The 23,415-nt window shown below is 46.1% G+C and overlaps 1 protein-coding gene across 1 annotated transcript in view; it reads right to left on the minus strand.

Moving 5' to 3' along the window:
- LMNTD2 (lamin tail domain containing 2) overlaps window positions 1-20,553 on the minus strand; it is a 57,771-nt gene extending 37,218 nt beyond the window's left edge. The window contains exon 1 of the mRNA XM_075326335.1: window positions 20,500-20,553. The gene's annotated coding sequence lies outside the window, so the exon portion shown is untranslated. The remainder of the gene's footprint in view (window positions 1-20,499) is intronic.
- Between the last annotated feature and the right edge of the window lie 2,862 nt (window positions 20,554-23,415).

A 23,415-nucleotide genomic window follows, 5' to 3' on the forward strand; every position in this document is an offset into this window, starting at 1 on the left:
GCCTCTAGCACCTCCCTCTGACTTTAGCACCTTTTCCCATCATAGAATCTCCTCTGCACCAACTGCCATTTCCTATGTACGGTAGATAGAAGAGGTTAGATCATGCTGTTTAAGGAAATATGTCAAACCCATAAAAGCACAAAAAATAGCATAAAAATTATAGAAACAAAAAAATGACAGTCATTATCAATATTGTCAATTTGGAGGTCAAATCTGTATTCAGTGAAGACATTCCTATTATTGACAGGAAATGGCAGTTGGTGCTGATGAGATTCTATGATGGGAGGAAGGAAGAGCTACAGGCAGAGGGAGGCGCAAGAGGCAGAGGGAGGCGCTAAAGCCAGAAGGAGGCGCTAGAGGCAGTGGGAGGTGCTAGAGGCAGAGCTCCACCCCTCCTCCCTCTTCTATCTATATAGAAATTAATTAGCATTAACCGCCATGTAGATAGAAGAGGGAGGAGGGGTGGACCTCTGCCTCTAGTTCCTCCCTCTGCCTCTAGCTCCTCCCTCTGCCTCTAGTTCCTCCCTCTGCCTCTAGCTCCTCCCTCTGCCTCTAGCTCCTCCCTCTGCCTCTAGCTCCTCCCTCTGCCTCTAGCTCTTCCCTCTGGCTCTAGCTCCTGCCTCTGCCTCTAGCGCCTCCCTCTGCCTTTAGCTCCTCCCTCTGCCTCTAGTTCCTCCCTCTGCCTCTAGCTCTTCTCTCTGACTCTAGCTCCTGCCTCTGCCTCTAGCTCTTCCCTCTGCCTCTAGCTCCTCCCTCTGCCTCTAGCTCCTCCCTCTGCCTCTAGCTCTTCCCTCTGACTCTAGCTCGTGCCTCTGCCTCTAGCTCTTCCCTCTGCCTCTAGCTCCTCCCTCTGCCTCTAGCTCCTCCCTCTGTCTCTAGCTCTTCCCTCTGCCTCTAGCTCATGCCTCTGCCTCTAGCTCCTCCCTCTGCCTCTAGCTCCTCCCTCTGCCTCTAGCTCCTCCCTCTGCCTCTAGCTCTTCCCTCTGACTCTAGCACCTCCCTCTGCCTCTAGCTCTTCCCTCTGCCTCTAGCTCTTCCCTCTGACTCTAGCTCCTCCCTCTGCCTCTAGCTCTTCCCTCTTACTCTAGCACCTCCCTCTGCCTCTAGCTCCTCCCTCTGCCTCTAGCTCTTCCCTCTGACTCTAGCTCCTCCCTCTGCCTCTAGCTTTTCCCTCTGACTCTAGCACTTCCCTCTGCCTCTAGCTCCTCCTCCCATCATAGAATCTCCTCTGCACCAACTGCCATTTCCTATGTAGATAGAAGAGGTTAGATCACGCTGTTTAAGGAAATGTGTCTAACCCATAAAAGCACAAAAAATAGCATAAAAATGATAGAAACAAAAAAATGACTTAAAGCACCTGGCCATGTTTAAGCACAACAAAACGCATCAAAAAAAGGAATGAAAAAAGTTGTTCTTAAAATAATAATGAAAAAAAATATATATATATATTTATTTACTTTGACAGGTAAGCGGAATTAACTAAATCTCTACATATTTCTTCCAGTCAAAAAAGGAGAAAAAGGAGATAAGGCACGGGTAATATGCAAAATATAAGTTTTTTATTAAGACAATACAACATGGTATAAAAACACATACAAAAAGGATTGGGTCAGGGGGGCGTGGGTAAGGACTGTCAATCCTTATGTGAAATGTGGGGTAAAAGAAATGCCATACAGAACCAGGCCAGGTTGTATTAACAGGTACAGCGGCTCAATCTATGGGGGCGCACATGAGAAGACCTTGTGCATGGGAAAATGCATATGTGCCTATACAGGCATGTAATTAAACATGTGTCCCCCAAAGAACATAGTAAAAACAGGTAGCAAGGTGAATACAAAAACACCAGTCTCTCCAGTGGCTATGAGGCAGTGCTAGGGTTAATGAAAATAAAGCCACAGGGCAGAGAATGTGCATTAAAGTAGTGAGCACCCTGTACCTGTATATAAAGGAGCCGCTGTATTGCCTGGTGGTGAGGAGGGCTGGCTCTGGAGGCAAGAAGTGAACCTCCAACAGCCGTTTCGCAGACGCTTTTTCTATAGGAAGTAGCCTGTGTGCACTGCGATCCGGTCTATAAAGGGAATGCAAAGGTGCTGACGATAATGTTTAATTACGGTGGGTATCAGTGCGCGTGCGCCGGCAATCGAGCCCGAGCACAGGCAGGGAGCAGGGACACTGCTGCAAACGGCGCGCGCGCAGGGCCATGGGACGCGTCACCATGGCCACCACGCGCGCGCACCAGACAGGCCCGGCTCCAAACCCACGCCCAGTGTCAGAGAGTCGGAGGACGCGCGCCACCGCAAGTAAAGGTAAACAAAGGACAGGGGGAACATCAATGCAATGGGTGCGGCCTGTGCGCCCGCCTATGCCAACCTATTCCTGGGTTACTGGGAGAGGTTGGTATTTGGGGACACGGGCGCTTCAGGAAGCACCCATGTGCAGTGCTGGCTCCGCTATATAGATGACATTTTTATTGTTTGGCAGGGCCCAACCGAGCAACTCGGTCAATTCATGGAAGAGCTTAACCATAATTCATTGAATATTAAATTGACCTATCGGTCTAGTAAAACTAAATTAGATTTTTTGGATATTGGGATCTATGTGGATGCATTGGGGGGCATTCAGACTGACGTCTTCCGCAAGGACACGTCGGTCAATGCCCTCCTTCATGCATCCTCTAGTCACACCATGTCAACTATACGCGCCATCCCGACCGGACAGTTTCTGCGGATGAAGCGGATCTGCTCTACCCCTTCCACCTTCGAATCCCAGTCGTCCGATCTCCGATGCAGGTTTAAAGCTAGGGGGTATAGCAATAGATGTATAAAGAAGGGTTACCTTCGTGCTAAAAATACCCCCAGGGAACAACTTCTACAATACAAACCACGTCGGCCAACCATTAACAACCAAGTCCGGTTCATCGGGACTTTCAATCATGAATGGGACACGATGAGGGGAATCCTGGGCAAACACTGGTCGGTACTATTTACTGACCCCATTTTGGCTCAAGTGTTGCCCAGGCGTCCCCTCATGACAGCCAGGAGAGCCAGGAACCTCGGGGATCTTCTCGTCACGAGCCATTATATCCCCCCCCGGCCGAATTTTTTCGGATCCAGAGGTCCTCTCCGAGGATTCTTCCCGTGTGGCCATTGTGTTGCCTGCAAGAATACTATCAGGGTGTCATCCTTTTCCTCATCAGACGGTAAGAGCACGTTCTCCATCGACCAGCATATTACATGTAGTACCACAAATGTGGTTTATTACGCAACGTGTCCGTGCTCCCTGATATACGTGGGGCTCACTTCACGTGAGCTCCGCATACGAGTCAGGGAGCACGTCAGAGATATCGCAGCAGCTGGTTCGGTGGAGGATGTTACTCTTCTCAAAACACTTCCTCGTCATTTTAGAAATTACCACGAGTGTAATCCTAAATTGCTCGTGGTACGGGGTATTGATGCAGTCCATGGGGGTGTTCGGGGCGGCAATCTACGTAAGACTCTCGCACAGCGGGAGTCCAGGTGGATTGTCTCCCTGAACACTCTCGTTCCTTTCGGTCTTAATGAAACAGTGAGTTATGCTCCATTCCTTTAAATCTCTCTGCCCCCTACTAGCTTGTATTTACCATCCATGCCCGTGTGTTTGCTCTTGAATCCTTTTTCCGCCTTCCTAGTCCTTCTCCTGTTGTTTCCCTGTGCCATGTGATTCGTGGATATGTAGATGTGACTCCCCCTCGACCCCTGGATTTGTGGGGTTTTGTTTTTAGCTCGTGTTTGCTCTGTTTTAATTTTCCTGTTTTTAATTCCTTGTCCCCATCCATTATTTTTCTGCAGGTTTCCTTGATGCGGTTCTACATTGGGATTGAATCATGTTCCATTGTTTACTTCTTCATACTATACCAGCGGGGAATGTCTTATTTATATTGCACTTTGCCTGACCTAACTATGTAAACCTCTAGTGATGTTCCCCCTGTCCTTTGTTTACCTTTACTTGCGGTGGCGCGCGTCCTCCGACTCTCTGACACTGGGCGTGGGTTTGGAGCCGGGCCTGTCTGGTGCGCGCGCGTGGTGGCCATGGTGACGCGTCCCATGGCCCTGCGCGCGCGCGCCGTTTGCAGCAGTGTCCCTGCTCCCTGCCTGTGCTCGGGCTCGATTGCCGGCGCACGCGCACTGATACCCACCGTAATTAAACATTATCGTCAGCACCTTTGCATTCCCTTTATAGACCGGATCGCAGTGCACACAGGCTACTTCCTATAGAAAAAGCGTCTGCGAAACGGCTGTTGGAGGTTCACTTCTTGCCTCCAGAGCCAGCCCTCCTCACCACCAGGCAATACAGCGGCTCCTTTATATACAGGTACAGGGTGCTCACTACTTTAATGCACATTCTCTGCCCTGTGGCTTTATTTTCATTAACCCTAGCACTGCCTCATAGCCACTGGAGAGACTGGTGTTTTTGTATTCACCTTGCTACCTGTTTTTACTATGTTCTTTGGGGGACACATGTTTAATTACATGCCTGTATAGGCACATATGCATTTTCCCATGCACAAGGTCTTCTCATGTGCGCCCCCATAGATTGAGCCGCTGTACCTGTTAATACAACCTGGCCTGGTTCTGTATGGCATTTCTTTTACCCCACATTTCACATAAGGATTGACAGTCCTTACCCACGCCCCCCTGACCCAATCCTTTTTGTATGTGTTTTTATACCATGTTGTATTGTCTTAATAAAAAACTTATATTTTGCATATTACCCGTGCCTTATCTCCTTTTTCTCCTTTTTTGATATGTCTACCGGAGTCGGCACCACTCCCGAGGGATACCATTTTGCTATCCACTCGGAGCATTAACCATGGCCAAATTTATGTTTATAATATTTCTTCCAGTGTCTTCCACTTGTCACTTACAGACAGACGATTGACTATATAGGATCAGACTTGTCAGACAGCACCTTTCTAAATATTTTTCACATTCACGGCATTTCTAAAGGAGGCCCCTGTCTACCAGACATATCTACCATGTACTGTACGGACAGAACTCCATGCACGAATTGTAAAGTATGCAATGCATAATGTTCATTATATGTGTATATGACTGACCTCTGGCTATGGTAAAGCGCTGTTCAAACTTGCAATGGTGATTCCGCTGAGGCTTCCATTATTTTTGACAGCGTGCAATTTCTTAGCATTATTCTTGTTACAAAAATTGACAAAACCAAATTTAGAGCTCCCAATGCACCTTATTATAGCTTGTAAGGTCCAGTAGTTGCTGTCTTTTATGTGTTGTATAGCAGCATCCAGCAGAGTTTTCACTTCAAAATACAGTAGTTTGAATAGCTTACTAAAACAAATTCATAAATTGGGGCACATGTACAATAAGCAGCGCACTAAACTAAAATGCACCAATGTTTATAAAATGTGCCTCTATAGTGCATCTTGGCATGGCATTTTGGCCAGAAATGAAAATCTACATTGACATTTTGTCCACAAGCCAAGTTATGACCTTTTAGGAGTAAACACCTACACCAAGCAGATCAGCAGTGTCTGGGGTATGTTATAGGGTGGACTATTTTATTTTACCTACTGCAAAACGTTTTTGAAGAGGAGTTGTGTCAGTGTCACGAGGTATGTAATGACAGGACAGGGGCCCCGAGGCTGGCCTTCAGACTCAAGACCCTGCACTTTCCCTTATCTCGGAGGTAAGATTGATAGTAGCAAGGTCTGAACCCCCAGCGTGACCCTAACTCCTGTCCGAGCCCTGATCTTACGCGCCCTCTCAGACACTATTGGGGCGGGTCAGAAAACACAAAGACAAAATCCCACAACATAACACAGACAAGGGAAAATGGAAAATCGTACACACAGGAGAGACAATATGTGTACCGGGGAACAACAAAAAAGGGAAGGAAGTAATGAACAACAGGGGATGCTCCCACCACTCAAAAGCACAACACGGATCACCATAAACAGGATAACCACCAAGACCGGGATCGCTGAAGCTATCATTGGCAGGTACAGAAAGGAAGCCATGCTTTAAATAGGGAGGAGACAGCTGTACGTGGCAATTAGCAACCTAACCTCTTAGGTCCTGCTCACGAGTCTGCAGGGATTAACTCCTGTAGAACTTAAGGCCAGTGAACTTGAATCAGCCGATGCCCGGTGTCACGAACCACCGGGGGGGTCACTCAGAAATCCCCCGCGCTGGCTACCAGTACGTCACAATCGGGGGGTAACAAGTGTGGGTCACCCCTCCTTTATACCTCCCGACCGACAGACAGAGCACGTGACGCGTTCTCTAGCGCCCCTCTTATAGTCAGGCCAATTATGGAATTGCCCGACAATAAGCAAGGAGGCCGCTATACTACTTATGCCGATTATTGAAGGGTCCCCGGTGAGAGTAGGGTATATATTCCCCCGACCTCCGCGGGCGGAATATATAATACCTTCCCGAATCTCACTGGCCTCCCCACAATAATCCTTGGCACAACTCGCTGCCACCAACCGATTTACGGTAACTATTAGCCGAACACACAGACGTGGGATTCAAGATCGAGATAACAGAACAGCCCAAGATTAATTATATAATTTAATCAGCCTAAAGCACACTAGAAACTACAATATATACAATAGGGAATCTACAGAATATACATATGTCAGAGTACAGTTACAGATAAAGCATGGTTTACAAACAGGCATACACAGTTCAATCAGTTACCTTGTGCGTCTGGCCACAGGGGGGCGCTGTAGGCCAGGTTTCTAGGATCCTTCCCACAGATGTTTCCTGCACGTGCCCCCAGCGAAAAAGAACCCTGGAAAATGGCCGAAGTAGGGTTATCAACCTGGGCAAATCCAGGTCCCCTCCTACCTTAGTGACCTCAGAGGGAGCACTGCTCCACCCCTGGCTTGAGTTATGGACAATCCACAACATGGAATATGGGCCATAACTTTGCCTGGGAGCGTCGTAGGCGGACGCCAATGCTCTCATTGTGACAGTTATGAATTTAGCTACAGAACGAGGGGACTCATGACCTGCCTGCCAGTTCCCCATTGGCTGATATCACGCCTGGGGCATTTCCCAATGTCCTGCTCCCATAAAAAGGGTGTGCCGGCATCGTCCGCATGCGGAGACACCATTTTTATGGTTGCCATATTTATCGGAAATATGGCTTGCGAGATATGAACCATTTTTTACTGGAGTCGTTCTGTCTGCTAGTTCCATAGCCTTGCTAATGAGATACAACTCTTGTTACAGGGTGACGGCAGGGAGTCATCCTGTGTCCATTGTTCCCACACCACCTCATCTCCATATCACAGGAGATGGCCATGGGATTTGTTGCTAAACCAGTTGTGTGAAGGAAAGGGGGGGGTGACACCAGGAGAGGGTTTCCTGACATACTTGAATATCATGATTTATCGTCATATCTCCGGATTTACCTCACACCCGGCTCTGGCTGAAAAATCCAGAAGTCTCAGGTTGCTTGTCAGACTCTGTGGTGTGAAGAGAGTCTGATGACACCGTGCCAGCAGGTGTGTGCAGAGCCGAACATTGAATTATACAATGGTAGAGTTGGAAGGGATCTCAAGGGCCATCGGGTCCAACCCCCTGCGAGTGAAGGTTTTCCGAAATCATCCGAGCTATACGCTTATCCAGTTTCCGCTTGAAGATTTCCATTGATGGAGATCTCACTGTCATTGCATGACACTCAGGGTGAAACATGGCCAAATTTTACTCATATTTTATTTTTCTTCAGAATTTTCTTTCCTTTTTTTTTTTTTTTTTTAAATCTACCATACAGTTAAACAATATTGGACCTTTTAATTTAGTGATTATTTTTCTGAACTTTTCATAAGGCTGTGTCTCACAGAGTAATAATGGAGATCAACCTAAAGACGAACCCCCCCAAAATGATGTGATCCACCCCCCTTGGTAAAGATGATGCAAATTAGTAAATATAAAAACCCTATATCTCTGGAAGTGTTTAGAGGGACTTAAAAAAAAAAAGAACAACCCCGCCCCCCCCCCCCCCCAATACATAGAATACACAGTGGAGCAGACGGAGTAAATATCAGGAAAAACTGACCTGCTTAAGAAGAGAATAAAAGACATTCTATACTCAAATAATGGAACAAGATTATAAAATAGAATATTATGAAATATCCCAAATTCTCAGAACCTGTATATGACCTGTGTGATTTCTAATATTATCATTTATTGAAGTTTTACAAGTTCTGATCTGATTATACAATTATTATCTCTTACACGGAGAGTTCTAATTTTTATGGATATTTTGATTGAGTTTGGTTTGAGGAAATGTTTGACTTGATATCTGTATTTTTATTTTATTTTATTTTATTTTTACACAAATCCTCATCTAGGCAGGTTGTAATCTGATCTGTTTGTATAGTGAATTCCGCACATTATTAGATCCTTAAAAAGTGACATGTGAAAGTGTGTACATGTTAATACTACGGCCGGTGACAAGAAGAATTACTGTCTTCATACAAACATGATATATTGTGCCATATTTATATCCTTTAGGCGCCAGTTTTCCTGATTACTTTACACACACATTAATATTTAGACCGTCTACCCAATCTGAAAAAGTGACTCCATTAAAAGATGCAAAAGTATAGATGTTGTACCTGTACATTTACACTAATCATGTGGAAAAGCAAAGTTTTATGACTTAACTAGGTGTAGTACCCAGCATTGCCCGGGATACTCACTGTCTCTCTCCCAGTCTCTGTCTGTCTGTGTCTGTCTGTCTATGTCTCTTTCTGTCTGTCTCTGTGTGTCTGTCTTTTTCTGTCTGTCTCTTTCTGTCTGTCTCTGTGTGTCTGTCTTTTTCTGTCTGTCTCTTTGTGTCTGTCTCTGTGTCTGTCTTTTTCTGTCTGTCTCTTTGTGTCTGTCTGTCTCTGTGTTCCTGTCTGTGTGTCTGTCTCTGTGAGTCTGTCTCTCTGTCTGTCTCTTTCCCTGTCTGTGCCTGTCTGTCTCTGTCTGTCTCTTTGTCTGTCTCTCTCTCTTTCTCTGTCTGTCTCTTTCTCTCTGTCGCTTTCCCTGTCTGTCTGTCTCTGTCTCTCTCTCTCTGTCTGCCTGTCTCTGTCTGTGTGTCTCTTTCCCTGTCTGCCTCTTACTCTGTCTGTGCCTATGTCTGTCTGTCTGTCTCTTTCTGTCTCTCTCTATCCATCTCTCCACCGACATGTTATTAGCTCACACAATAAGCTTGTTATACTATGAATGTCCTTTGTTCCTATAGCAACTAATCACAGCTGCTATTATTAACCTGTAGCTCGCAGCTCCATTGACTTTAATGGAGGCAGGTTTTTTGGAGAGAAACTAAAGCGCAGGGTTAAATTTTCCCATCAAAACATAGTTAATTACGTTCCCTGAGTCACATGGGGTATCTGTGCAAAATTTTGTGATTGTAAATGCAACGGTGCAGATTCCTTTAGCGGACATACACACACATACATACATACATACATACATACACTCAGCCTTATATATTAGATTTTAAAAAAGACAAAGCTGCTTTTAGTGCAAGAACCATCCAGATTCCAATTCCTTTTAACTTGCCATACATACTTTTGAAGAGAGTGGGGGTTTTTTCCATCAGCATTCTGCCAGCACTATGGTTGCTGGAACTTCCCTCATTTCCCAGCATGCATTTTGCAGCCATTATCCAAAGGTCTGAAGAAAAAACAAAAAGCCAGCACCAAATGTGCACTCCAGCACTAAAAATTCCAAACTGTACTTATTATAAAATTTTGAGATTTTTGGCAAAAAATTGCAATTTCTTGAGCCACCTCGCCACGTCACGGCAAATCTCATTTGAGGCAGTCCTACACTAAAATATTTTTATAAAATGTGCCATACGGCCTCACATATGAATAGTAGAACTGCTCTCAGCAGCACTCAACTGGTCTATTTCAATCCCGTACCCATGACTGAATCATGGCAGTGGGCGGGACAGGTCCAAGCAAATGCTGCATGAAGTAAATAGCCTGTGGACAGGGCCTGATGACTGAATGTGAACAGTCACCAACCGCCAAAATCTAGACAGATGGAATACATCCCAAATTGGGGTGCATAGCAAGGTGGAGGTCAACCACCGACCAATTCAATGAAGAAAAAACAAAAAGCCAGCACTAAATGTGCACTACAGCACTAAAAATTCCAAACTGTACTTATTATAAAATTTTGAGATTTTTGGCAAAAAATTGCAATTTCTTGAGCTGCTTCGCCACGTCACGGCAAATCTCATTTGGGGCAGTCCTACACTAAAATATTTTTATAAAATGTGCCATACGGCCTCACATATGAATAGTAGAACTGCTCTCAGCAGCACTCAACTGGTCTATTTCAATCCCGTACCCATGACTGAATCATGGCAGTGGGCGGGACAGGTCCAAGCAAATGCTGCATGAAGTAAATAGCCTGTGGACAGGGCCTGATGACTGAATGTGAACAGTCACCAACCGCCAAAATCTAGACAGATGGAATACATCCCAAATTGGGGTGCATAGCAAGGTGGAGGTCAACCACCGACCAATTCAATGAAGAAAAAACAAAAAGCCAGCACTAAATGTGCACTACAGCACTAAAAATTCCAAACTGTACTTATTATAAAATTTTGAGATTTTTGGCAAAAAATTGCAATTTCTTGAGCTGCTTCGCCACGTCACGGCAAATCTCATTTGAGGCGGTCCTACACTAAAATATTTTTATAAAATGTGTCATACGGTCGGTGGCTGACCCCCACCCTGCTATGCACCCCAATTTGGGATGTATTCCATCTGTCTAGATTTTGGCGGTTGGTGACTGTTCACATTCAGTCATCAGGCCCTGTCCACAGGCTATTTACTTCATGCAGCATTTGCTTGGACCTGTCCCGCCCACAGCCATGATTCAGTCATGGGTACGGGATTGAAATAGACCAGGTGAGTGCTGCTAAGAGCAGTTCTACTATTCATATGTGAGGCCGTATGGCACATTCTATAAAAATATTTTAGTGTAGGACTGCCTCAAATGAGATTTGCCGTGACGTGGCGAAGCAGCTCAAGAAATTGCAATTTTTTGCCAAAAATCTCGAAATTTTTATAATAAGTACAGTTTGGAATTTTAGTGTTGAAGTGCACATTTAGTGCTGGCTTTTTGTTTTTCTTCATTATCCAAAGGTCTGCCTGCCCTGAACTAACACTATTTGGTGCTGCTAGAGACATTACACTTAACAACAGACAGTGGACACTAAGTTGTAGAGAAGAACGACACTTTGGAGTGATTGACTAATTTTACTGGAATAACACATCATAAAAAAATATTTGCAGATTGTCTGAAAGTACAGTGACTATTTAAGTATGATAAGAGTGTAAGAAAGTGATCTAAAGGACAAAGATGACGTTGGTTTTCTAAAACTCTGTTCACATGGCATTTATAAAATAAGATATATGTACAGAGATTGTAAACTTTTTGGAACATTTTTCTCTTATATGGATGTAATTGGGGGCTAAAAAATTATTTTTGCAAGTTGGTTTAATTAAAAACATGGCACCCATTATCTTCTACTGTCTTCATGTTGCAATGTGTATTGGTAGCTGCAGAATGAGTAAACTGAGAATCTGTCAGTAAGCTCATTTTGATGGACGTTTGAAGCTCTTTTATGTCTTTTCTGAGCTCCTCTCAGCTGATTTATTACCACAAATCATATCAAAGTTGAATCTGCAAGGAAACAAAGACCATGGTGCAAAATGTTTAAAGAACTCAAATGCAAAGAATGTTTTTTAGCCTCAAATTCATGCATTTAAGTAAGAAAAACCTCTTAAAGTTCCAAGTGTCAAGAATATCTAAAGAGAATTCTTGACACTTGGAACTTTTTATGAGCTTTTTCACACAGATGCATCACATGAAAAATACGCACCCTATATAATATATTTTTTCTTTATTATGGGACCCCCAAAGGTGTCATGTCGCTGTGTCTAGTTGCTGACGTCAGAACCTTTTTTATGCAGGTTACGTCAGAGAATCTTCACGTGTGGTGAACAGAGCTAGGCTGGTAAACCCATAGGCTAAAAGGGCAGACTTATCGGGGCAGTAACGCCCTTGGGACTAGTCGCTGGACTCATTAGCATATCACTTTTTCTATAGATCTCTTTATCTATGCTAGTGTATACAGGGACAGTTAGGCAGGGATTAGCAATATGCACCCAGAACTGCTCATGGATCTGGGTGCATATTTGACCATAGGTTCCCTTTAACGTGCCTTGCCACATGAGTTAGGATAAATGTGTCTGCAAATTGAAATTCTGGTTTGGCTTTTATCCTAAGTCATGTGGTAAGGCTTGTTAAAGGGTATATCTGGGACTTTGCAAAAAAAACAAAAAACAAAACATGTGCCACTGATGAAGAACGGTGGTCAGGGGCGTGGGCTAGGTCCCAATGTGGTCATGGGTGAAGGGCTCCCTCTGCTTCGGCTCCGCCGCTCCCTTTCTTTGACACGGTCCTCTCCACAGACCATGGAGGAAGGGATGGTTGTGGGTGGCAGGGTGTGTGCAAGCCATACTCTGTTCCGGCCCTCATTCGAACCAGGAGTCTCCCTCTGGGGATTAATGGACACAGTTGCATTGTTCTCATTCACCAGTCGCACAGTATTTCTTTCATATCATCACTGTGCGCACAACACTCGAACATTGTAGGTGCAGAACATTTGGTTTCAGGTCACACTTCTACTGTAGGCTGCTCCATGGTTCCTGGCACTACCACTACTGTTCCACTGTCTTCTCCCTCACTATCTGATACCATGGTTCCACTCAGTAAAGTCATGGAGTCCCACACGGCTATAGTCGCCTTCAACCCTTCTGGTCCCGTTCCTACTAGTGGTTTCCGATCTCCATTGGACAAAGCTCGTCTATTGGGTTTCTCCATCCAGACCTGTTCACCCAAGTCTATGCCAGACCTGTGCTATAGAACTAGTACTACTGGACTCAGTCACGAGTCGACCCGAGTTGCCGGGTTGAGGTCTGGTATTCACTACGGTGGGATAGAGGTACTCCACTGTCTCATCTTGTGCTTCAGTCTCTAACACTAGTTTTAGGCCTTTCTACAACCTCCCTTGTCTCTGGACCTCCGGTATCCAGCTGGCCTGCATAAAACTTGTCTCAACTTAACTCTCGTACCAACTCCGTGTATTTTTGAAAATTATATTGAATCTAACGCCTACCACTATTCTTAACTGCCTACTCTCTTACCATCTTTGTCGCTGGGCGACCTCCAATACCTTGCTATGGAGCAGTACCTATGACCGACCACCAGATGGCCACATACATTAAATAAGCCTTGACACATTAACATCAATACTATTTACATTATTGTCTTGTGACGACAATTGATGCCTTCAGAGCCCAGCATCCCCTTATACTAACAGGCAGGTAGTTGCACCCTATCTGCCTGTTGTGACCAGCCCCATTCTTCACTGGCACAGAGCGGTCACAGGCTACTCCTGCTGGCGTTGCAGCTGTTTCTGCTTATGTTGCGCAAACAGAGCAGCGGCTTGTCGCCCGTTCTTCTCTGTAGACGGGTGTCACTGCCAACGTCATACTGATTGACAGTGGGTTCCCCAGTTAGGCAGTGAGGAGCCAGCTGTCAATCAGAATCACATCGGCTGTCCAGCCCTGTCTACAGAGCAGAGGGGAAAAGAAGCCTTCACTCTGTTGACGAAGCCATTGTATTGGTTTTTGACTGCTCTGTGTCGAGGGTGAATGGCACCGAGCACAACTGGCAGATAGGTAGCAACTGTATGCCTGTTAGTGCTTAGGCACATTGTTTTTTCTAAGGCTGCTTTCACACTACGTTTTTTTAACATGCGTCATGAACGTTTTTTAACGCAAAAACGGATCCAGTGCAAATGTGTTTTCATGTCAATCCATTTGCAATGGACTCGCGTCAACATGCGTTCACATGCGTTTGCGTGGGTTATAGTGAGGATCCAGCGACTTGCAGTTTTTTAACTTTTTTCAAAAACGCTACTTGTAGCGTTTTTGAGCTGCGTCCAAATACTGCAAATTGCTGGATCGTGACTATACTGCATGCAAACGCATGTGAACGCTGGCATTCTGACAGACAGGATCCTGCTTGCTCTACTGAGCATGCCCAGAAACCAGCCTTGGGTGATCAGTCTCTCTCTCCACCTCCCTCCCCCTCTCTCTCTCCCCTGCCTGAGAGCGGCGGATGCTCATAACCAAGGTAAATATCGGGTAACCAAGCAAAGCGCTTCTTAATTACCCGATGTTTACCTTGGTTACGTGTGCAGGGATCCGGCTCCTAACAGCTGCGGACGCTCGTATCCAAGGTAATATCGGGTATTCAAGCAAAGCACTTCACTTAGTTACCCGATATTTACCTTGGTTACAGCTTACCGCAGCTGTCAGATGCCGGCTCCCAGTCTCACATTCAGTTCCCCTCACTCCCGATCACATGACTTCAATGCCCGCCCATAAACTTCAAGTGCAAAATAACACATGAGTTTTTCTCTGCAAAAACAGGATCCGCTTTTGCAGCAAAAAAAGTTCATGACGCATGCTAAAAAAACGTAGTGTGAAAGCAGCCTAAGTCCCGGATTTACACTTTAAAGGGTCGATATTGACTTTTAGGACTGCTAATTTCAATAGGTGGCACTAGAGTTGAAGTCCTCTATCTCTCTGAAAAGGCAATTTACATATATCGTTTCCCAGAGGAGCATTGTATGGCTTATAAGTCTCCTTACACTGGAATGTCACTCTCCACAAGGAAAAATGTTGCCCCATAGAATTAAACCTGAAAACATGCACTAATGGCTGGTCAGAGAAAATAAGGTTGCATGAAGGGTTGGACTGCAGAGGACTGGGGTAAAGTTATTTTCTGATGATGCCTCTGTCGCGGGCGGAGGGGACGCGCTCGCCACGCTCGGGTCCGGGGCTTCTGGTGCTGCTGCTCGGTGGCTCGAGCGGTGGACCGGACCCGGGGACTCGAGCAGCGCTCCTCACCCGTGAGTGAAAAGGGGGTGGTTTGGTTAGGGAGATTGTTCGTGACGCCACCCACGGGTCTTGGTGACAATGGCACCACCGCTGCTGGTAACGGGGATCCTGGGAGAGATGGTAGGGTGCAGTTGAGATGTTGTCCCCTCCGTGGGTAGGGGGGTTTGGCGTTCCCGGGGCCCGGTGGTGGTGACGGGGAGGCTGGATGTCTGGGGTGCAGGGACTGCGCGGCGCGGTGCCGGATGGCACTGGGGTACTCACTCAGACAATCACTGACAGAGTCTCTGGTAAACCAAAACGGCCGGATGAACGGGTCCCGCAGCCGACTGCAGTGTTGTTGTGCTCTCCCCGGACGGCTGATGGTGGCTGTCTTTCCCTGCACCTTTTAGAATGTTCTGACTCCTGTGGTTGCCCACCGGTAGTCCGCTCCCCGGCGTATAGGTGCCGTAGGAGCCCGTTTTGCCCACAGGCACTGGCCCTTGGATCTCTAGCCTGTGGCGGTGACTGTATATCCTCTCTGGGTGGACGGTTGCCTTCAAATCGGGACTTGGTAGTTGGGAAACCCCTGGGGTTCCTGTCACATTCGGATTTGACTATTGACGGCGTCTCCAAGCCTGGTCGGGGTCCGATGGCCCTGCCTGTGTGCTTAGCTTCACTCCGTTCCCCAGTCCGGTACCGGCGGGCCGACGCCCGATTCCGGTCCTTACGGCTCTGCGGAGTTCCACTAACTCCTGCAGACGGCCACCACCGTCTGCCAACCTTGCTGTCAGTGTCCGGGCTCCAACCCAGACACTTGCAGTTCGTGACCTCTCACTTTCACCTCCAAACTCTATCTGACTGCTTTTCCCGCCTCCAGGCCTGTGAACTCCTCGGTGGGTGGGGCCAACCACCTGGCTCCGCCCCACCTGGTGTGGACATCAGACTCTGGAGGGAGGCAACAAGGGTTTTGTGTTTGGCTGCTGTAACTGCCTAGGGTGGGGCTGTGTATGTTGGTATGTTTGTGACTACCTGGCTAGTCCAGGGCATCACACCTCCTTCAGATTGTTTGGGATATTTGGAATAATCATTCTCCAGAGAGGTGAGCGCTACCAGGAGTCCTGTGTCTGCCAACAGTAAAGCTTCCTCAGACCACGCATGTGGGGGGCTTCATCCATGGAGGGGGAGAACTTCCAATTTTGCCATAAACACTACCATGAATAAAGAATGGGACCTTAAACCTCCTCCAAGAGCAACGTCTCGCAATAATCCAGGAGCAATTGGTGATGGACAATGCTTTCTCCAGCATGATGGAGACCATGTCACAAGGCAAAAGTGATAACTAATTAGTTTGAGGAACACAATATTGAAATGTTAGGTCCATGGACAGAAAATCGCCAGATCTCAATCTCATTGAGAACCTGTGGTCAATCCTCAAACAGTGGGTGGCCAAACAAAAACACTGAAATTGTGATAACCTCCAGTCACTGATTAGTCAAGAATGGGTCATCAGTCAGGATTTGACACAAAAGCTGATATCCAGCTGCCATTGTAAAGGACAGAAGTCTTTGAAAAAAAAAGGTCAACCCTGTAAATATTGAGTCTTTACAGAAACCTAACGTATTTGTCAATAAAAGTTTTAAAACTGTCACCTAGTGAATATGGAAAGTCTGGTGATACGGCGCAACACACAGCAAAACAAGGGGTACACTGGAGACACTATAACAATGGTGAGTCCTAGTATTAGTGAGAGGGAAAGATGGGACCACTTCAGTATTCACCTGCAGCTGCACCCTGCACTCCTAGCCAGTCCCAAGCTCCACACCTGTTGCCGAACAGGATACCTGAGTCCCTGGCAGATCCTGTAACAACCCTGGCTAGTGAGCTAGCAGGTGAGGGATACTAGCCCCACCGCTGTACTAATACAACACCAGGGATAGGAGAGACAGAAAATATGGTAAGCTTCAACGTAATATTCAATAGAACATTTCAAAGGGGAAATGCTAAAACCTGGAATTTTAGGAAAGCTGATTTCAACAAATTAAGGGAAGAGCTTAAATGTGTAGATTAGGACAAAGTCATGGTAACTGGGGATACTGAACATAAATGGGGAAAGTTTAAGGATATACTGCTAGAGTCCTGTAAAAAACTTATACCCTCTGGTAATAAAATGTGCCGGAATAAAAAGAAACCACTATGCTTAAATAAGATTGTACAAAGTATAATAAAACAAAAACAAAGGGCGTTTAAAATCTTAAAGGCTGAGAATACAGAAATAGCATTTCAGGAGTATAAAGATATCAATAGGAAATGCAAAAGAGAAATCAAACAAGCAAAACTAGCTACTGAAACAAAAATCGCCAATGACATTAAAATAAATCCCAAAATCTTTTATAAATACATTAATGCCAAAAGGAAAACAAAGGACAGTATTGGCCCCTTAAAATATAATAACAAGTTAGTTATAGAGGACAAACAAAAGACTGAGATATTAAATAGGCATTTCTCTTCTGTGTTCACCAAGGAACTGACTGTACCAGGGATCATTCAACAAGTCAAAAATCAAAGTTCACCACCCGATATAATTAATTTAGCACAAGTAGAAGTACGCCTACGTCTGAGTAAATTAAACATTGACAAATCCCCAGGGCCAGATGGCATTCATCCACGAATATTGAGGGAATTGAGCTCCATAATTGACAGACCGCTGTATCTCATCTTTTTAGACTCGCTTGTAACAGGGTTGGTGCCTCAGGATTGGAGGATTGCTGATGTGGTACCGATATTTACGAAAGGTAAGAGGGTAGATCCAGGCAACTACCGTCCAGTAAGCCTGACATCAGTAGTATGCAAAGTTTTTGAGGGCATTTTAAGGGATGACATGCAAAAATATGTTGCAGAAAATAATATAATAACTGACAGACAGCATGGATTCATGAAAGATAAATCGTGTCTAACCAACCTGTTGGGGTTCTATGAGGGGGTAAGTGCAAACCTGGATATTGGTAATACAGCTGATGTGATTTATTTGGACTTTGCAAAGGCATTTGATACTGTACCACATAATAGCCTTATACTAAAGCTCCAGAAGCAAGGACTAGGGGAAACTATATGCAACTGGGTAAGGAATTGGCTAAAAGATAGGAAACAAAGAGTAGTCATAAATGGTACATTCTCTAAATGGGCTATAGTCAGCAGTGGGGTGCCGCAGGGATCTGTGCTAGGACCAATTCTTTTTAATCTCTTTATTAATGACCTTGTGGATGGGATTAATAGTAAAGTGTCAGTCTTTGCTGATGACACCAAACTATGTAGGATATTAAAAACTGACCTTGATAGTACTATATTATAAAAAGATCTGGATAAGATGTCAGAATGGGCAGATACTTGGCAAATGAGATTTAATGTTGATAAATGTAAAGTAATGCACCTAGGACGGAGTAATCCTATAACTACGTATACATTAAATGGAAGTAAACTCGGGACTACAGAACAGGAGAAAGACTTGGGTATTCTCATTACAAATAAGCTGAGCAGCAGCTCTCAATGTCAGGCAGCAGCTGCTAAAGCAAACAAGATTTTAGGGTGTATAAAAAGAGAGATTAGATCCCGTGATCCCAACGTATTGTTACCCCTCTATAAATCACTTGTAAGGCCACATCTGGAATATGGGATCCAGTTTTGGGCTCCACATTTTAAAAAGGACATTCAGAAGTTAGAGTCAGTTCAAAGGCGGGCAACTAGACTATTACAAGGAATGGAGGCCTCCCATATGAGGACAGGTTGAAAAAGTTAGATATGTTTAGCTTAGAAAAAAGATGTCTCAGAGGAGATCTCATTTATATGTATAAATACATGTGTGGTCAATATAAAGGACTGGCACATGACTTATTCCTTCCAAAGACAATACTAAGGACCAGGGGGCACTCACTGCGAGTGGAAGAAAAGCGATTCAGGCAGCTAAATAGGAAAGGGTTCTTTACAGTTAGAGCAGTCAGACTGTGGAAAGCCCGACCACAAGAGGTAGTAATGGCAGATACTATAACAGCTTTTAAAAAAGGGCTGGATGATTTCCTCAGTACACACAACATTGTTGGTTATAAGTGACTTAGTGAACAAATGTAGAACTGGTGGAGGAAGGTGAACTAGATGGACCTAGGTCTTTTTTCAACCTTAGTAACTATGTAACTAAAAAGGGATAACAACAAATGTCAAAGGTCCAACACATGGCTGCAGTCAGAACCAGGACTGCAACCTACTCAGCAACTTGTGATAAGGGCTCCACCAGCTCCTTCCACCTCAAGGACCAGCTTCCAAATGGATCAGAATAATGGGCATCCTCTACTGGGAGAAGAGGGTATATATAGAGACTAGCAGCGGTCGCAAACCAGAAGCACCTGAGGAGAGGTAATGAGACTGCTGCTGGCAAAGAGAAACTAACATTAACCCTTAGCTCGCCAAAGGAAAAGAAACTACATTTCATATAGAGTCTTACATGGCAATGAAAGACTCTAACCCTGATCTTGTCACTAGTCTCATACTGCAAAGAGATACAAAACAAGAATGCCGCGGAGACACCATCACATATATCTCAACGCTTGCAGGAAACTAGCCAGGTCTTTCACTGGGAAGGAACAACCAAGAGAAGGGCAGCCTCCAGTCAAGAAAACCGCCTATACCAAAACATGGTACCCATCCACAGACAGCTGTTTCGGGGTATTTGCCCCTCATCAGCGTGGAGTAGGAAACTGGCTAGTGGGAGCAATGCCTAGTAGAAGACCACATAGGTACAGATGGTTGACCTCGGGGAGATCAACATCCAACACCGCGAAGACACCATCACGTGTTTCTCAACGCAGTCACACTAGAACAAGGCCCCCTGGGAAAATATGCAAAACAAGAATGCCGCGGAGACACCATCACATGTTTCTCAACGCTGGCAAGAAACTAGCCAGGTCTTTCACCGGGAAGGAACAAATGCCCCGAAACAGCTGTCTGTGGATGGATACCATGTTTGGCATAGGTGGGCTCCTAGTCTGGAGACTGCCCTTCCCGTGGTTGTTCCTTCCCGGTGAAAGACCTGGCTAGTTTCCTGCCAGCGTTGAGAAACATGTGATGGTGTCTCCGCAGCATTCTTGTTTTGCATATTTTCCCAGGGTGCCTTGTTCTAGTGTCACTGCGTTGAGAAACACATGATGGTGTCTCCGCGGTGTTGGATGTTGATCTCCCCGAGGTCAACCATCTGTACCTATACTGCAAAGAGATGACCGTGACAATAACTTATGAATATTTTGATAATTACACTTCACTAACCATAGAAAGATCTAAAAATCAATGAAACAGCAAAACGGTGAAAATCAAAATTTGTGTCATTCTCAAAAATGTAGGCCACAACTGTGCTTAAATCTTGATTTATGATCGCATTGCTATTTACATCCAAGTGAATTACTTCTGCATTTTAGAAAATGATTTTTATGATTGAAATATATAGATGATTTATATATACAGTATGTATATACCTGCTTGTCCTGTGCAATTCGGAAGAGGGCTGACCCGCTCCCCTCTCGCCCATTCATTGCTGCAGTAAGAGGTACATCTGTGTTGATGTTACCATAACGACAAGGGAAGGAGTCCAGCCCGACCATAAACCCATCCAGGAGGTGGAAGAAACTCAGTCCTTCCTCCCTGTTATGTAATACAAGCGCTCAGTGTACAAAGCATTAACACCATCACTGCCAAATAACACTGGAAACAATCCCAGTATAAATTTTATGATTGATCAGTGGCAATACAGAGACAAAATTGCAATCCAAAATATTCCGCACCCATTGCAAATTAGGTTTAAATTGTACAAACTTTCTCCTGTTTGCAATAAACCAATGAAGTAACAAACAGAATTTAAATATATTAACATAACAAATATAACAAGTGGTTTCTCCAAAATTGAACAGATTATGCCCTATTTAATGGTTTGGCTTCTTATCCTAAGTCATATGGAAAAGCCCTTTAAAGGCAACCTGTCACCAGATTTGACAACTATAAGCTGCAGCCAGCACCAGTGGGCTCTTATATACTGCATTCTAGAATACTGTATATAAGAGCCCAGGGCACTCTGTATAATGTAAAAAACACCTTTATTATACTCACTTGGGGGGCTGATGGGTGTCACTGCTCTCCGGTCCGGCGCCTTCTCTCTGCTGCGATCTCCGTCATCCTTCTATCCAGACCAGGCTGGCATTGCGCTCCTGCACAGGCGCACTTTGAAATACCCTGCAGAGGGCAGATCAGAGTACAGGTCTGAGGAAAGGTTAAAGACCGCCTGTGCATGCGCACTACAATACTTTGATCTGCCCTGAGCAGGACAGATCACAGTGCACCTATGCAGGACCTCAACGCTGGCCAATGTGGATGACGTAGGACGTTTCATGCACACGAACCTCAGTAGAAAAAGTACGGTTAGGAGGCAGTTAGGAGGTGCTGGACCGGAGAGAGGAGGCGCTGAATTGGAGAAAGTACGCTCCGGAGCGGAGAGTAACAATATCCATCGTCCCAGGCTACTCCCTTAGGTGAGTATCATACAGGTGTTTTTTTTATGTTATACAGAGTGGCCTGTGCTCTTATATACAGTATACTAGAATGCTGTATATAACAGCTCATTGGTGGTGGCCACAGCTTATAGGGGCCAAATTTGTTGACAGGTTCCCTTTAAAGAGTCAACATTGACTTTTAAGATTGCTACATCCAGTCGGTGGCACTAGAGTTCATGACCTCTTCCTTCCCTAAGTGTTATATGTAAACTCTACAACAAATTTGTGACAAATGTATCAAAATTGATGTTTGGTCAATGCCTTATTAGATTGGGTTCATGTGTCCTGTAATCATCCATTATCATGGATCCATTAGCGATCCGTTTGTAAACACAACGTTTTTGTTTGTTGTTACATAACGGATGTCAGCCACCTCCGTTTTTAACATGTGGAGTCTATGAACAACGGACGGATCTGTTAACAGATTGCTATTTATCATCCATTCGTAACAGATCCGTTACAAATGCAAGTACAATGAATGGCTAAATGGCAATCCGTTAACGGATCTGTTGTCCATACAGTAGACTCCCATGTTAAAGAAATCTATCCGGCAGAAATCAGTTTCCTATCAGATCCAGGGCCGTATTTACCATTAGGCACCCGTGGTCCGGTGCCTAGGGCGGCAGATTGTGAGGGGCGGCACCTTCTGGCAACAAAAAAAAAAAAAAAATATTTTTTTTTTTTTTTTTTTTTTTTTACATTTTTTTTTTTGTGGCCGCCGAGCACAGGAAGCTGATTGACCCCGGAACTGCCGGCGCCTGCACTTCCGGGGTCACAGGCGCGCGCCAATCAGCTCCTTCCTCTGTGCTGCGTCCACTGCTGTGTGGACGTCACATGCAGAGCTCACAGCAGGACGCCGCGGAGGACGTGATGGAAGCCGGTGTCAGAAGAGGATACTCACGTGAGCCAGGAAGATGGCGGCGGGCACTGGAGCAGGTAAGTGGATTCATAAGGAGCATGGGAGTGTCTCTAATGCAGACCGGAGATCTGCGCATGCGGGGGGGGGGAGGCGGCAAAGGCAGATACTGGAGGGAGGCAGAGGCTGAGACTGGGGGGAGGCTGGAGGGAGGCAGAGGCTGAGACTGGGGGGAGGCTGGAGGGAGGCAGAGGCTGAGACTGGAGGGAGGCAGTGGCTGAGACTGGGGGGAGGCTGGAGGGAGGCAGAGGCTGAGACTGGAGAGAGGCAGAGGCTGAGACTGGGGGGAGGCTGGAGGGAGGCAGAGGCTGAGACTGGAGGGAGGCAGAGGCTGAGACTGTGGGGAGGCTGGAGGGAGGCAGAGGCTGAGACTGGGGGAGGCTGGATGGAGGCAGAGGCAGAGACTGGGGGGAGGCTGGAGGGAGGCAGAGGCTGAGACTGGGGGGAGGCTGGAGAGAGGCAGAGGCTGAGACTGGGGGGAGGCTGGAGGGAGGCAGAGGCAGAGACTGGGGGGAGGCTGGAGGGAGGCAGAGGCAGAGACTGGGGGGAGGCTGGAGCGAGGCAGAGGCTGAGACTGGGGGGAGACTGGAGGGAGGCAGAGGCAGAGACTGTGGGGAGGCTGGAGGGAGGCAGAGGCAGAGACTGGGGGGAGGCTGGAGGGAGGCAGAGACTGGGGGGAGGCTGGAGGGAGGCAGAGGCTGAGACTGGGGGGAGGCTGGAGGGAGGCAGAGGCAGAGACTGGGGGGAGGCTGGAGGGAGGCAGAGGCAGAGACTGGAGGGAGGCAGAGGCTGAGACTGGAGGGAGGCAGAGGCTGAGACTGGGGGGAGACTGGAGGGAGGCAGAGGCTGAGACTGTGGGGAGGCTGGAGGGAGGCAGAGGCTGAGACTGGGGAGGCTGGAGGGAGGCAGAGGCAGAGACTGGGGGGAGGCTG

Source organism: Anomaloglossus baeobatrachus, chromosome 10 (genome assembly GCF_048569485.1).
Source record: "Anomaloglossus baeobatrachus isolate aAnoBae1 chromosome 10, aAnoBae1.hap1, whole genome shotgun sequence".
Taxonomy (NCBI): Eukaryota; Metazoa; Chordata; class Amphibia; order Anura; family Aromobatidae; genus Anomaloglossus; species Anomaloglossus baeobatrachus.